The sequence below is a fragment of the Pristiophorus japonicus genome, chromosome 4 (genome assembly GCF_044704955.1).
Source record: "Pristiophorus japonicus isolate sPriJap1 chromosome 4, sPriJap1.hap1, whole genome shotgun sequence".
Taxonomy (NCBI): domain Eukaryota; kingdom Metazoa; phylum Chordata; class Chondrichthyes; family Pristiophoridae; genus Pristiophorus; species Pristiophorus japonicus.
In genome coordinates, this window is record NC_091980.1 from 272,741,698 (window position 1) to 272,756,565 (window position 14,868).

Consider the following 14,868-nt stretch of genomic DNA (forward strand, 5'->3'; position numbering starts at 1 on the left):
TTTACCCACTACCGATGTCAGGCTGACCGGTCTATAATTCCCTGTTTTCTCTCTCCCTCCTTTTTTAAAAAGTGGGGTTACATTGGCTACCCTCCACTCGATAGGAACTGATCCAGAGTCAATGGAATGTTGGAAAATGACTGTCAATGCATCCGCTATTTCCAAGGCCACCTCCTTAAGTACTCTGGGATGCAGTCCATCAGGCCCTGGAGATTTATCGGCCTTCAATCCCATCAATTTCCCCAACACAATTTCCCGACTAATAAGGATTTCCCTCAGTTCCTCCTCCTTACTAGACCCTCTGACCCCTTTTATATCCGAAAGGTTGTTAGTGTCCTCCTTAGTGAATACCAAACCAAAGTACTTGTTCAATTGGTCTGCCATTTCTTTGTTCCCCGTTATGACTTCCCCTGATTCTGACTGCAGGGGACCTACATTTGTCTTTACTAACCTTTTTCTCTTTACATATCTTGCATGCAATCCGTCTTAATATTTCCTGCAAGCTTCTTCTCGTACTCTATTTTCCCTGCCCTAATCAAACCCTTTGTCCTCCTCTGCTGAGTTCTAAATTTCTCCCAGTCCCCGGGTTCGCTGCTATTTCTGGTCAATTTGTATGCCACTTCCTTGGCTTTAATACTATCCCTGATTTCCCTTGATAGCCACGGTTGAGCCACCTCCCCTTTTTTATTTTTACGCCAGACAGGAATGTACAATTGTTGTGGTTCATCCATGCGATCTCTAAATGTCTGCCATTGCCCATCCACAGTCAACCCCGTAAGTATCATTCGCCAATATATCCTAGCCAATTCACGCCTCATACCTTCAAAGTTAGCCTTCTTTAAGTTCTGGACCATGGTCTCTGAATTAACTGTTTCATTCTCCATCTTAATGCAGAATTCCACCATGTTATGGTCACTCTTCCCCAAGGGGCCTCGCACAACGAGATTGCTAATTAATCCTCTCTCATTACACAACACCCAGTCTAAGATGGCCTCCCCCCTAGTTGGTTCCTCGACATATTGGTCTCGAAAACCATCCCTTATGCACTCCAGGAAATCCTCCTCCACCGTATTGCTTCCAGTTTGGTTAGCCCAATGTATGTGCATATTAAAGTCACCCATTATAACTGCTGCACCTTTATTGCATGCACCCCTAATTTCCTGTTTGATGCCCTCCCCAACATCACTACTACTGTTTGGAGGTCTGTACACAACTCCCACTAACGTTTTTTGCCCTTTGGTGTTCTGCAGCTCTACCCATATAGATTCCACATCATCCAAGCTAATGTCCTTCCTAACTATTGCATTAATCTCCTCCTTAACCAGCAATGCTACCCCACCTCCTTTTCCTTTTATTCTATCCTTCCTGAATGTTGAATACCCCTGGATGTTGAGTTCCCAGCCCTGATCATCCTGGAGCCACGTCTCTGTAATCCCAATCACATCATATTTGTTAACATCTATTTGCACAGTTAATTCATCCACCTTATTACAGATACTCCTTGCATTAAGACACAAAGCCTTCAGGCTTGTTTTTTTAACACCCTTTGTCCTTTTAGAATTTTGCTGTATAGTGGCCCTTTTTGTTCTTTGCCTTGGGTTTCTCTGCCCTCTACTTTTCCTCATCTCCTTTCTGTCTTTTGCTTTTGTCTCCTTTTTGTTTCCCTCTGTCTCCCTGCATTGGTTCCCATCCTCCTGCCATATTAGTTTAACTCCTCCCCAACAGCACTAGCAAACACTCCCCCTAGGACATTGGTTCTGGTCCTGCCCAGGTGCAGACCGTCCGGTTTGTACTGGTCCCACCTCCCCCAGAACCGGTTCCAATGCCCCAGGAATTTGAATCCCTCCCTGCTGCACCACTGCTCAAGCCACATATACATCTGCGCTATCCTGCGATTCCTACTCTGATTAGCACGTGGCACTGGTAGCAATCCCGAGATTACTACTTTTGAGGTCCTACTTTTTAATTTAGCTCCTAGCTCCTTAAATTCGTTTCGTAGGACCTCATCCCTTTTGTTTTTACCTATGTCGTTGGTACCAATGTGCACAAAGGTCCTCCACTAGCCTGTCCTCGCCATACAGCACTGCCCTCCAGGCATCAAGATCCACAGAGTGGCCTTGGACAACGTGGACCACTTCCCTTATCTCGGAAGCCTTCTATCAACAAGAGCAGGCATTGACAACAAGACCCAACACCGCCTCCAGTGTGCCAGTGCAGCCTTCGGCCGCCTGAGAAAAAGAGTGTTTGAAGACCAGGCCTTCAAAACTGTCACCAAGCTCATGGTCTACAGGGCCGTAGTAATATTCATCCTCCTGTATGGCTCAGAGACGTATACCATGTACAGTAGACACCTCAAGTCATAGAAACATAGAAAATAGGTGCAGGAGTAAGCCATTCGGCCCTTCTAGCCTGCACCGCCATTCAATGAGTTCATGGCTGAACATGCAACTTCAGTACCCCATTCCTGCTTTCTCGCCATACCCCTTGATCCCCCTAGTAGTAAGGACTTCATCGAACTCCTTTTTGAATATAGTTAGTGAATTGGCCTCAACAACTTTCTGTGGTAGAGAATTCCACAGGTTCACCACTCTCTGGGTGAAGAAGTTTCTCCTCATCTCGGTCCTAAATGGCTTACCCCTTATCCTTAGACTGTGACCCCTGGTTCTGGACTTCCCCAACATTGGGAACATTCTTCCTGCATCTAACCTGTCTAAACCCATCAGAATTTTAAACATTTCTATGAGGTCCCCTCTCATTCTTCTGAACTCCAGTGAATACAAGCCCAGTTGATCCAGTCTTTCTTGATAGGTCAGTCCCGCCATCCCGGGAATCAGTCTGGTGAACCTTCGCTGCACTCCCTCAATAGCAAGATTGTCCTTCCTCAGGTTAGGAGACCAAAACTGTACACAATACTCCAGGTGTGGCCTCACCAAGGCCCTGTACAACTGTAGCAACACCTCCCTGCCCCTGTACTCAAATCCCCTCGCTATGAAGGCCAACATGCCATTTGCTTTCTTAACCGCCTGCTGTACCTGCATGCCACCCTTCAATGACTGATGTACCATGACACCCAGGTCTCGTTGCACCTCCCCTTTTCCTAATCTGTCACCATTCAGATAATAGTCTGTCTCTCTGTTTTTACCACCAAAGTGGACAACCTCACATTTATCCACATTATACTTCATCTGCCATGTATTTTCCCACTCACCTAACCTATCCAAGTTGCTCTGCAGCCTCATAGCATCCTCCTCGCAGCTCACACTGCCACCTAACTTAGTGTCATCCGCAAATTTGGAGATACTACATTTAATCCCCTCGTCTAAATCATTAATATACAGTGTAAACAGCTGGGGCCCCAGCACAGAACCTTGCGATACCCAGCTACTGACCGCCTGCTATTCTGAAAAGTACCCATTTACTCCTACTCTTTGCTTCCTGTCTGACAACCATTTCTCAATCCATGTCAGTACACTACCCCCAATCCCATGTGCTTTAACTTTGCACATTAATCTCTTGTGTGGAACCTTGTCGAAAACCTTCTGAAAGTCCAAAGATACCACATCAAATGGTTCTCCCTTGTCCACTCTACTGGAAACATCCTCAATAAATTCCAGAAGATTTGTCAAGCATGATTTCCCTTTCACAAATCCATGCTGACTTGGACCTATCATGTCACCTCTTTCCAAATGCACTGCTATGACATCCTTAATAATTGATTCCATCATCTTACCCACTACCGATGTCAGGCTGACCGGTCTATAATTCCCTGTTTTCTCTCTCCCTCCTTTTTTAAAAAGTGGGGTTACATTGGCTACCCTCCACTCGATAGGAACTGATCCAGAGTCAATGGAATGTTGGAAAATGACTGTCAATGCATCCGCTATTTCCAAGGCCACCTCCTTAAGTACTCTGGGATGCAGTCCATCAGGCCCTGGAGATTTATCGGCCTTCAATCTCATCAATTTCCCCAACACAATTTCCCGACGAATAAGGATTTCCCTCAGTTCCTCCTCCTTACTAGACCCTCTGACGCTTCTTATATCCGGAATGTTGTTAGTGTCCTCCTTAGTGAATACCGAACCAAAGTACTTGTTCAATTGGTCCGCCATTTCTTTGTTCCCCGTTATGACTTCCCCTGATTCTGACTGCAGGGGACCTACGTTTGTCTTTACTAACCTTTTCCTCTTTACATATCTTACATGCAATCCATCTTAATGTTCCCTGCAAGCTTCTTCTCGTACTCCATTTTCCCTGCCCTAATCTGCTGAGTTCTAAATTTCTCCCAGTCTCTGGGTTCGCTGCTATTTCTGGCCAATTTGTATGCCACTTCCTTGGCTTTAATACTATCCCTGATTTCCCTTGATAGCCACGGTTGAGCCACCTCCCCTTTTTTATTTTTATGCCAGACAGGAATGTACAATTGTTGTAGTTCATCCATGCGGTCTCTAAATGTCTGCCATTGCCCATCCACAGTCAACCCCTCAAGTATCATTCGCCAATCAATCCTAGCCAATTCACGCCTCATACTTTCAAAGTTAGCCTTCTTTAAGTTCTGGACCATGGTCTCTGAATTAACTGTTTCATTCTCTATCCTAATGCAGAATTCCACCATATTATGGTCACTCTTCCCCAAGGGGCCTCGCACAACGAGATTGCTAATTAATCCTCTCTCATTACACAACACCCAGTCTAAGATGGCCTCTCCCCTAATTGGTTCCTCGACATATTAGTCTAGAAAACCATCCCTTATGCACTCCAGGAAATCCTCCTCCACCATATTGCTTCCAGTTTGGTTAGCCCAATCTATGTGCATATTAAAGTCACCCATTATAACTGCTGCACCCTTATTGCATGCACCCATAATTTCTTGTTTGATGCCCACCCCAACATCACTACTACTGTTTGGAGGTCTGTACATAACTCCCACTAATGTTTTTTGCCCTTTGGTGTTCTGCAGCTCTACCCATATAGATTTCACATCATTCAAGCTAATGTCATTCCTAACTATTGTATTAATCTCCTCTTTAACCAGCAATGCTACCCCACCTCCTTTTCCTTTTATTCTATCCTTCCTGAATGTTGAATACCCCTGGATGTTGAGTCGCTGGAGAAATAACATCAGCGATGTCTCCACAAGATCCTACACATCCCCTGGGAGGACAGACGCACCAACATTAGCATGCTTGTCCAGACCAACATCCCCAGCATTGAAGCACTGACCACACTTGATCAGCTCCGCTGGGCAGGCCACATAGTTCGCATGACAGAAACAAGACTCCCAAAGCACTTGGAACTCGTCCACGGCAAATGAGCCAAATGTGGGCAGAGGAAATGTTACAAGGACACCCTCAAAGCCTCCCTGATAAAGTGCGACATTCCCTCTGACACCTGGGAGTCCCTGGCGAAAGATCGCCATAAGTGGAGGAAGTGCATCTGGGACGGCACTGAGCTCCTTGAGTATCATTGCCGAGAGATACAGAAATCAAGCGCAGGCAGCAGAAGGAGCGTGTGGCAAACCAGGCTCTTCATCCACCCTTCCGCTCAACCACTGTCTGTCCCACCTGTGACAGAGACTGTGGTTCTTGTATTGGACTGTACAGCCACCTAAGAACTCATGCTAAGAGTGGAAGCAAGTCTTCCTCGATTCCGAGAGACTGCCTATGATGATTGAGAAACAATATTGGCTCAGAGGATCAAGATTTTGAATCAGTTTGGGTGGAGATAAGGAATAATAAGGGGAAAAAGCCGCTGGTGGGCATCTAAAGGCCCCCTAACAGTAGCTATACTTTTGGACGGAGTATAAATCAAGAAATAATGGAGGCTTGTAATAAAAGAACGGCAATAATCATGGTTAATTTTAACCTTCATATTGATTGGACAAAGCAAATTGGCCAGGGTGGCCTTGAGGAAGCGTTCATAGAGTGTATCTGGGATAGTTTCCTTGAACAGTACATTGTGGAACCAACCAGAGAGCAGGCTATCTTAGATCGGGTACCATGTAATGAGACAGGATTAATAAATTATCTCATAGTAAAGGATCCTCTAGGAATGAGTGAACATGACATGGTTGAATTTCAAATTCAGTTGGAGGGTGAGAAAGTTGGTTCTCAAACAAGTGTCCTAAGCTTAAATAAAGGAGAATACAAAGGTATGAGGGCAGAGTTGCCTAAAGTGGACTGGGAAAATAGATTCAAGTATGGGACGATTGATGAGCAGTGGCAGACATTTAAGGAGATATTTCATAACTCTCAACAAAAATATATCCCAATGAGAAGGAAAGACTGTAAGAGACGGGATAACCATCCATGGCTTACTAGGGAAATAAGGGATAATATCAAATTGAAAAGAAGGGCATACAATGTGGCCAAGTCTAATGGGAGGCCAGAGGTTTGGGAAACTTTTAAAATCCAGCAAAGATCAACTAAAAAAATGATAGAGAGGGAAGATAGATTATGAAAGTAAACTAGCACAAAATATAAAAACAGATAGTAAGAGTTTCTACAGGTACATAAAAAGGAAAAGTGTGGCTAAAGTAAATGTTGGTCCCCTAGAGGGTGAAACTGGGGAATTAATAATGGAGGACAGGGAAATGGCAGAGACGTTGAACAAATATTTCGTATCAGTCTTCACAGTAGAAGACACTAAAAACATCCCAATAGTGGATAATCAAGGGGTTATAGGAAGGGAGGAACTTAACACTATCACTAATGAAGTAGTACTCGGTAAAATAATGGCACTAAAAGCGGATAAGTTTCCTGGACCTGATGGCTTCCATCCTAGGGTCTTAAAAGAAGTGGCTGCAGAGATAGTGGTTGCGTTGGTTGTAATCTACCAAAATTCCCTGGATTCTGGGGCAGTCCCAGCAATTGGAAAACCGCGAATGTAATGCCCCTATTTAAAAAAAGAGGCAGACAAAAAGCAGGAAACTATAGACCAGTTAGCCTAGCAGCTGATTAACCAGCTTTCTAAATAAAGATATTTCTGTATTCAACTGATGCAAGTAACAATGCACTACACAACGTTAAGTACAGATGAGGGGGTGACATTCAGTCCATCTAGCTTTCCCACTGCCCCCTCTGATCATACCATCGAAATCCCTCTTGAATAACTCCCAATATTTTTTACCTCCACTATCCTATCTGGAAGAGCATTCAGGCAGCTATTAATCACTCTTTGCAAGAAGTACTACTTCTTGGCATCAGTCCTGAAATGTTACCACTTCGTACCCATATTGCCTTCTCCTATAGTGATGGTTTAGCTTGAACTAGTGCTCGAGATTAACCTTGTCTATTCCATTTAGTATCTTAAGGACCTCTCATTTGCTTCTTTTCAAGGCTGAACATCCAATTTTTTGCTAACCTTTCTTTGTAACTCAGTTTTGGTGATCAGCCTCGAGGTCCTTCTCTGCATTGCATTCAGTGCAAAGCGTTTCTCTTGTGATTCGGTGACCAGAACTGACTGCAAGCTGCAACCTGACCAGAGCATTATGCAGCCTCTGAGTTAAAATCAATCGAAATGGCAATACAGCTCAGCATTCTGTTTGTTTTGTTGAAATGACTAGATGTGGTTAGTCCAGTTTTTTTTTCAGCTCTTCCTCAACTGGTTCACCACCATTAAAGATATCCCTCATTTTTTTCTACCAATCTGTAACACCTTGCATTTATCTCTCTTGGATTTCATCTGCTTTGGTTGTGTCCAATTGCAAATATTGTCTAGGTCTTGAAGTACTTCACTACTTCACCAGACTCTACTGTCTCCCACGCCCCTCCCCCCGCCGCCCCCCCAAGCACCCTCAGATAGTTTGGAATCATCTGTGAATTTGACCAACTTAGTTTATGATTCTAAATCCAGATCATTTATGTAGATCAGAAATTGGACATTCCCATGGCCACTCCACTCAATACATCTCCCCAGTCCAACATCACTCTCCTAACTCTTTCAGCCAATTCCTCATCTACCTCCAATCTATCCAGTACGCCCACTATTTTAAGCATGTGTGCAGACTTTCATATGGAAACTTTCAAAGTTTTTTGGAGCTAGGTATTACTATATATATATACTATATGTAGTTGGGAAAATGCTGGAGTCCATTATTAAGGAAACAGTAGCAGTACATTTGGAAAAACATAGTTCAATCAAGCAGAGTCAGCATGGTTTTATGAAAGTGAAATAATATTTGACAAATTTGCTGGAATTCTTTGAAGATGTAATGAGCAGGGTAGATAAGGGGGAACCAGTGGATGTGGTGTATTTGGATTTCCAGAAGGCATTCAGTAAGGTGCCACATAAAAGGTTACTGCACAAGATAAAAGTTCACAGGGTTGGGGGTAATATATTGGCATGGATAGAGGATTGGCTAACTAACAGACAGAGAGTTGGGATAAATGGTTCATTCTCTGGTTGTCAAACAGTAACTAGTGGGGTGCCACAAGGATCAGTGCTGAGGCCTCAACTATTTACAATCTATATTAATGACTTAGATGAAGGGACCAAGTGTAATGTAGCCAAGTTTGCTGATGATACAAATTGTGAGGAGGACACACAAATATGCAAAGGGATAGAGACAGGCTAAGTGAATGGGCAAAAAGTTGGCAGTTGGAGTAAAATGTGGGAAAATATGAGGTTATCCACTTTGGCAGAAAGAATCGAAAAGCAAATTATTTTTTCAATAGAGAAAAATTGCAAAGTGCTGCAGTACAAAGGGATCTGGGGGTCCTTGTGCATAAAGGGTATGGAGAGCGGGCAGGGAAGTGGAGCTGAGTCCATGATCAGATCAGCTATGATCTTAAATGGTGGAGCAGGCTCAAGGGGCCAAATGGCCTACTCCTGCCCCTATTTCTTATGTTCTTTTGTTCTTTATGTTCACACTTTCCGACATTCAATTGGGATGTCACTTCCTAAAAGTAGTCATGTGTGTTGGATCAGCCCAAACCTGCTGTTTCTGAAAGTGTGTTGGCTGTCACTCACCTATTTTCATGTAGGCATTCTTCAATTTTGTTTGTAATGATTAATTCCATTATTTTACCAGTTATTGATGTAAGAGGAATGGGCCTATATTTTTTGTCACCTTTCCTGAAAATACACATCACACTGGCTTGTTTCCATTCTAGTGAGACCCCAACCCCCACCTCCGAGCGCCCCCCCCCCTTCCCACACTATGCATTTATTGCCTCCTTTAGGATGACCATCAATTATTCTTAGATTTTGTTCCTAGTCTCACTCAGCACCCTTTGATATATGCTGTCTGTCCCTGGTGATTTCTTGGTTCTGAGCCCTTTAAGCTTGCCCATGCAAATGATATCAAAGTCATGAAGTGCACGACTCAACAGTAGAGTGGCTTTGCACCTGCAATTCACAGTCTCAGTTAAGTTGCCTAAGGGAAGCCCAGAGGGAAAGCCAGGCACTTCTCCAAGTAGGAGGAAGAATCTGCACCAGAGGCTGCTCCATTCTCCATTCCTATTGGTGCACAGACAGAAACACTGCCTGTATTCTCTGTCAAACCACAGAATAGCAAATGGTACAGGGAGAGTCTAAAAAGAAGGGAAATGTAAGTGTAAACTTTGTTATAAACCCTTCGTGAGTGGGACAGTAAACAGCTGAAATGAACTGTAAAGCATTAAATATAAAACACTAATTAAACCCCAATGCGTTTATTTGTGATCAGCAAAAAATCTAATTACTAACAGAAAGAGAATGACAATTTTGTGCTTTAATAAAAATATAACACATATTTGGCACCTCCCACTTGATTAAAATAGTCACATAATTAGAATAATTCATAATTCATGACCCAAGTCTTGCAAGGAAAATTATATTCATATTACAACAACTGGCAATTAAGCACAAGTAGCAATATAATAATAGACTATTATTAAAAGCCAACTGCAAGGCAAATTATTTTAAACAAGGATAACAGATTTGTCAGTAATTGTAGTTTGCATTAGGGCTAACTCTGTAATTAGGAGCTATATATATATTTTTGAATATTCAGCATGGTAAATCCAATAACGATTGGTAGTTTTTTGTCAGCTTTATTTAGCAAATAGAAAATGAAATTGCAGGAAGATGACCAACTATCCCATTTTGACTCTCAGAGGAAAGACTGACGTCAAGTAGTAATGAAAGAGTTAGGAAAGGTAACTGATAGCATGATTGAAAAGATCGGATTTTACAGGTGGGGAGAAAAATATCAAGCTGATGGGGTTTCTCTCAGTCTTGGCTCAATGGTAGCACTCTCCTCTCTGAGGCAGAATGTCGTGGGTTCAAGACCCACTCCAGACACTTGAGCTCTTATTTCAGTACAATATTGATGAGTGCTGCACTGCTGCTGATGCTACTTTTCAGATCCGATGTTCAACCTGCTTGCTCAGGTTGACATAAAAAATCCTATGGTGCTATTCAACCAGCAGGAAATTTCTCTGGCCAATATTTATCCTCCAACCAATACCACCAAAATAGATTAACTGGTCATTTATCTCATTGCTGTTTATGGGACTTTTCTGTGCACAGATTGAATGCTGCATTTGCTTACATTTACAATAGTGATTATACTTGAAAAGTAATTCATTGGCTGCAAAGCGCTTTTGGATGTCTTATATGAATTCATGTTCGTTCTTTTATCGAGAACATGAGGCTCAGATCTCTTGGCCAATATTTATCCCTCAATCAGCATCACACAAAAAAGATCATCTGGTCATTATCACACTGCTGTTTGTGGCACCTTGCTGTACACAATTTAACTATCGCATTACCTACATTACAACAGTGACCAGACTTCAAAAGTACTTCGTTGGCTGTAAAGCACTTTGGGACATCCTGAGGTCGTGAAAATCGCTATAGAAGTGCAAGTTCTTCTTTCTTAATCTCTGCCACCAATGGAGTAGTGGTGGTGGTCAGAGATCTGCCCAGGAGGCCAGAATCATAGGACTGGAGGGTACAAGCTGTGATGTGTGGTAGGAGATTATAAAGGTAGAGTGGGTGAGGTTACAGAGAGATTTGAAGAAAAATACAATGAATTTGAATTTGTGGATGGGTGCCAGTGGAGGTGGGTGAGGACAAGGGCAATGGGTGAGAGGGACTTGGCACAGAACTAGACGCAGATGGTCGAATCTTGAAGTTTGTGTAAGGTGGAGCTCCGGAGGCCAGTGAAGAGGGCACCGGAGAAGTCAAGTCTTGAGGTAACAAAAGGGTGGATAAGGATTTCAGCAGTGGTGGGGGATCTCTGATGCAAGAAATGTTGCGATGGTGGAAGTTTGTTTATTAATGGCAGCTTACCTTAAAATTCTATGACAGAAAATCCAGATCCCAATAGTACTGCTCCAGAACTACATCGAGTTTTTGGGAGAATATTGAAATTCTATTCTTCCACATATGCATTGGGAAATGGATGATGATCATATGCATGTAAAATTATTCCCACTGAGTGCGAATAAACTCATTTTCCATTGCATGATGTTTACTGAATGGAAGGGAGATCAATAGCAGGAGCTGAGAATAGATCCTTCTCTTTATTGCTAATGATTATAATCAGGCATCTCTTTGACATCTGTGTCCTGATTGTATGCAGTGTTGTTTATAACACCCATGAGGAGTAAGCTGGTGGTAATTAATCTGCTCTTTTCTTGTTTATCCAAGCTTCCATTAAGAATTGATTTAAGTAATGTTTAATAGTGAATATAGAAAGACAGGTAAATATTCTGGAATCCTGGTTGATTATATTTGAGGATTTTGGAGAATTTGATGAGCACTTTTTCTGAACAAGTTATACAGGCGGAGTACAGTCAATGATGACGTGGAGTGATCAAGCGCTGCAGAAAGAGTGGGCTTTCTGACTAAACCGTCTTTTCATATCCCGTGCTTTCTTATATTTTTAATATGGATGTTAAGGAACAAGTATAATAGATTTCTGGTTATATTGCTTCAGGTTAATGTCAGACATGCAGACTCACCAAGTTGTTTCACAAGATATTGACCCAGAATTTGTGGTAGAAATAACAGTGACTCCACCAGTGCTCACTGCTATTAAAGTTAAATTGGACAGCAACTTCCGGCAACTGCACATGTCGAGTGAAACGGAGAAATCAGGAAGTTGCTGTCCAAGTTGCTCTGCTCCTCCAGAAGCTGCATGATAATGGTATGTCACCGAGAGACTCAGCATTGACATACATAGAAGTGCATGAAGTTGCTGCACTTACGTGATAGATACTCACTAAACTCGCCAGAAAAAGTTAGGGCTTGTCCATTCCAGCCTAAGTACATAGTTAATGCCATGATAAGTCTTAATGACAACCTCTCTGGCACTGAAAATTAACTTTTACAAGTGTGGTGTCTCATTCATTCAGATTTGAGTTATTGCTGGAGATTTAAATAAATTAAAAAACTTTAATTATTTTAAAACTTTTTTTTGGCGTCTCTTTTATCTCTCTCTCTTAATCCCATGTTTCTTTCCCTCTCTTTATTTTGCTTTCTGTACATGATTTGGCATTGACTCTAACTAGAACTCCTGGTTCAGACTCTACATTCCTCTGTAAGGATTCTTCAATCTGATTGGCTTTCCCTGTTCCTGTAGAGGGTGCCATGTTGTTTTTGGCTCTCTAATCACAGTAAGTTCCAGTGCAAAAGCTCATAGAAATTCTCTGGGTAAGTAATGAATGGCTGGTGTCATTCGTTTGCGGCTGACCGCAAAATCCAGGTCATTACCATTCAGTGCAGATGAGAGCTATCCAGAAAATATGGTTCATTAAGCAACCTTGTGAAAGGACTGTGAAAAACTACAGGAAGACATAGGTAGGCTGTCAGAATTGGCAAATAGGCAGCAGATACAGTTCAATGTAGAAATATGTGAAGTATTAGCTTTTGTAAGTAAGAATTGGGAAAGAAAATGCATCCTAAATAGTAAGATATTGGGCTCAATTTTTCCCAAAGCATTTTTTTTGCCGCACTTGAAGAGTTACGCCCGATTTTTGGGGGCCTAAGTACACCAACAAAAAATATTCTAAGTTTCGCCGTTGGATTTCTTCATTTTGGTGTGGCGTAACCCGACCTTTAGTTTTGGGGGTGGAGCCTTGATCTGTGCCAAAAAGATCGGGCTGCCTTGGTAACCAGGGACACAATGAGAGCTGAGGCTGCAAAGTGAAGCATACAGCCAGCTTCCAACACATTAAAAGAATTTAAAAACACATAGCAGCAACTCTCTCTCTCTCTCTCTCTCTCTCTCCCTCCGCCCCCCACCTGAACCGGGGACCGAGAATGGGATCGGACAGCCTTCGGGCGGGGTTGGAGGTAAGTTTCTGCTATGTGTTTTTTCAATTCTTTCAGTGTGTCCGGGCATCTGCTGCGCCAGTTTCCTTACCTGCGTCGATTTCATTAACTCTTCGGAAGGTTTTTCTGCAGAGGCCACATACGCGGGCCTAAGCACAACTGGAGGATCTCTCAGCTGGCCAAACTTCCCTAAATGGCCAGAATTGCCATAGGTGGCTGGTTACGCCCCCTTTGGCTGAAAAAAAACTGACCTAAAAAAATCGTAACTAACTGAGTTACACTGGCACAAATTGATTGGGGAACTGTGGTTTATCAACTGAGGCCAAAAAGAGTAGCCTGCTCAAAAAAAACGGCACAAATCACTGGGGAAAGTTGAGCCCTTTAAGTGGAGTAGAAGAGTAGAGGGGTCTTGGTGTGCAGACACACAGCATTAAAGGTGGTAGCAAAAATAGTAAAGCCGTAAAAAGGGGATATTTGGTTTTGTATCTAGATACATAGAATATAAAAGCAAGAAAATAATGTGGAACTTGTCCAAAACATTAGTTAGCTTACAACTGGAATATTATGTACAGTTTTTGGCACCCACTGTGGGAAGGATATAAAATCATTGAAAAAGGTTCAACATAGATTCACTAGGATGTTACTGGGGATGACGGGTACAGTAATGAAATGAGTTAGAAGAGGGGGAAGTAGGGGAAGAACATTGTTTTTCAGTAAAGTTGAGAAGAGTAAGGAGTGATCTGGGTAGAGATAGTTTACGATCATTAAGGGTCACAGTGAAAGGTTGTTTCCACTGGTTGGCAAGGGGATAATGAGAGGGCATCAATCTATCATACATTAAACATACATTAAACATGAAAGGCAGCAATACCTGTTGCAAGGTAGGTGGCGCTGTGATAAGGCAGCTAAAGATTAAAATGTAATGTTACAACCAGAAACAGAAACTGCAGCTCCGACCTGGTTATTCAAATATTCATGCAATTGCGCATCCTGACCAGTGGGTGACACTGGTACATGTACATGTACTTCAAGCAAAATGGCTCAGGATGGCCCTGGGCTCTAGTTACTTTTCAGAAAGGTAAGAAATGTTACTTCACATCTCAGCATAATTTCCCTCTTCCTAACTCAGAGGTATTAGCAGTGGAAAAGGCACTGCTATACTGACCTTTAACGATGCCAGCTGAGTTTTCATCCTGCCGCCAGTCCTGGCAGGACTGAACTTGACTTCACTTCCCAGAATGAAAAAAGGTCACTGATAGAGTTTGCCACCCTCACCCTCGTTCTCTGCCTTTGCTCTCCTGACTCAATTCCCCTCCCTCTGCTTCCTCTTTCCTCCAGCCTTCACCTCTCCCCACTCTTGACCCCTCGCCATTCAAATTGCTCCCTTACCACCCCCCCATGTCCCTCTCATCTCTCCATCAATCTCTTCCCCTCCCCTCCCTTCCCCCTCTCCTCTCTCTTCTCCTACTTCCTGCTCTCCTTTATCCCTCTTCTCTCTCCTTTCCTCCTCAGTCTTCCCTTCCACCCTCTAACCCTGCTTGACCTGAATAATGCACTTGGTCTTGACTCCCCATGTGTTAATCAATAATTACAAAAAGAATGAAAGGG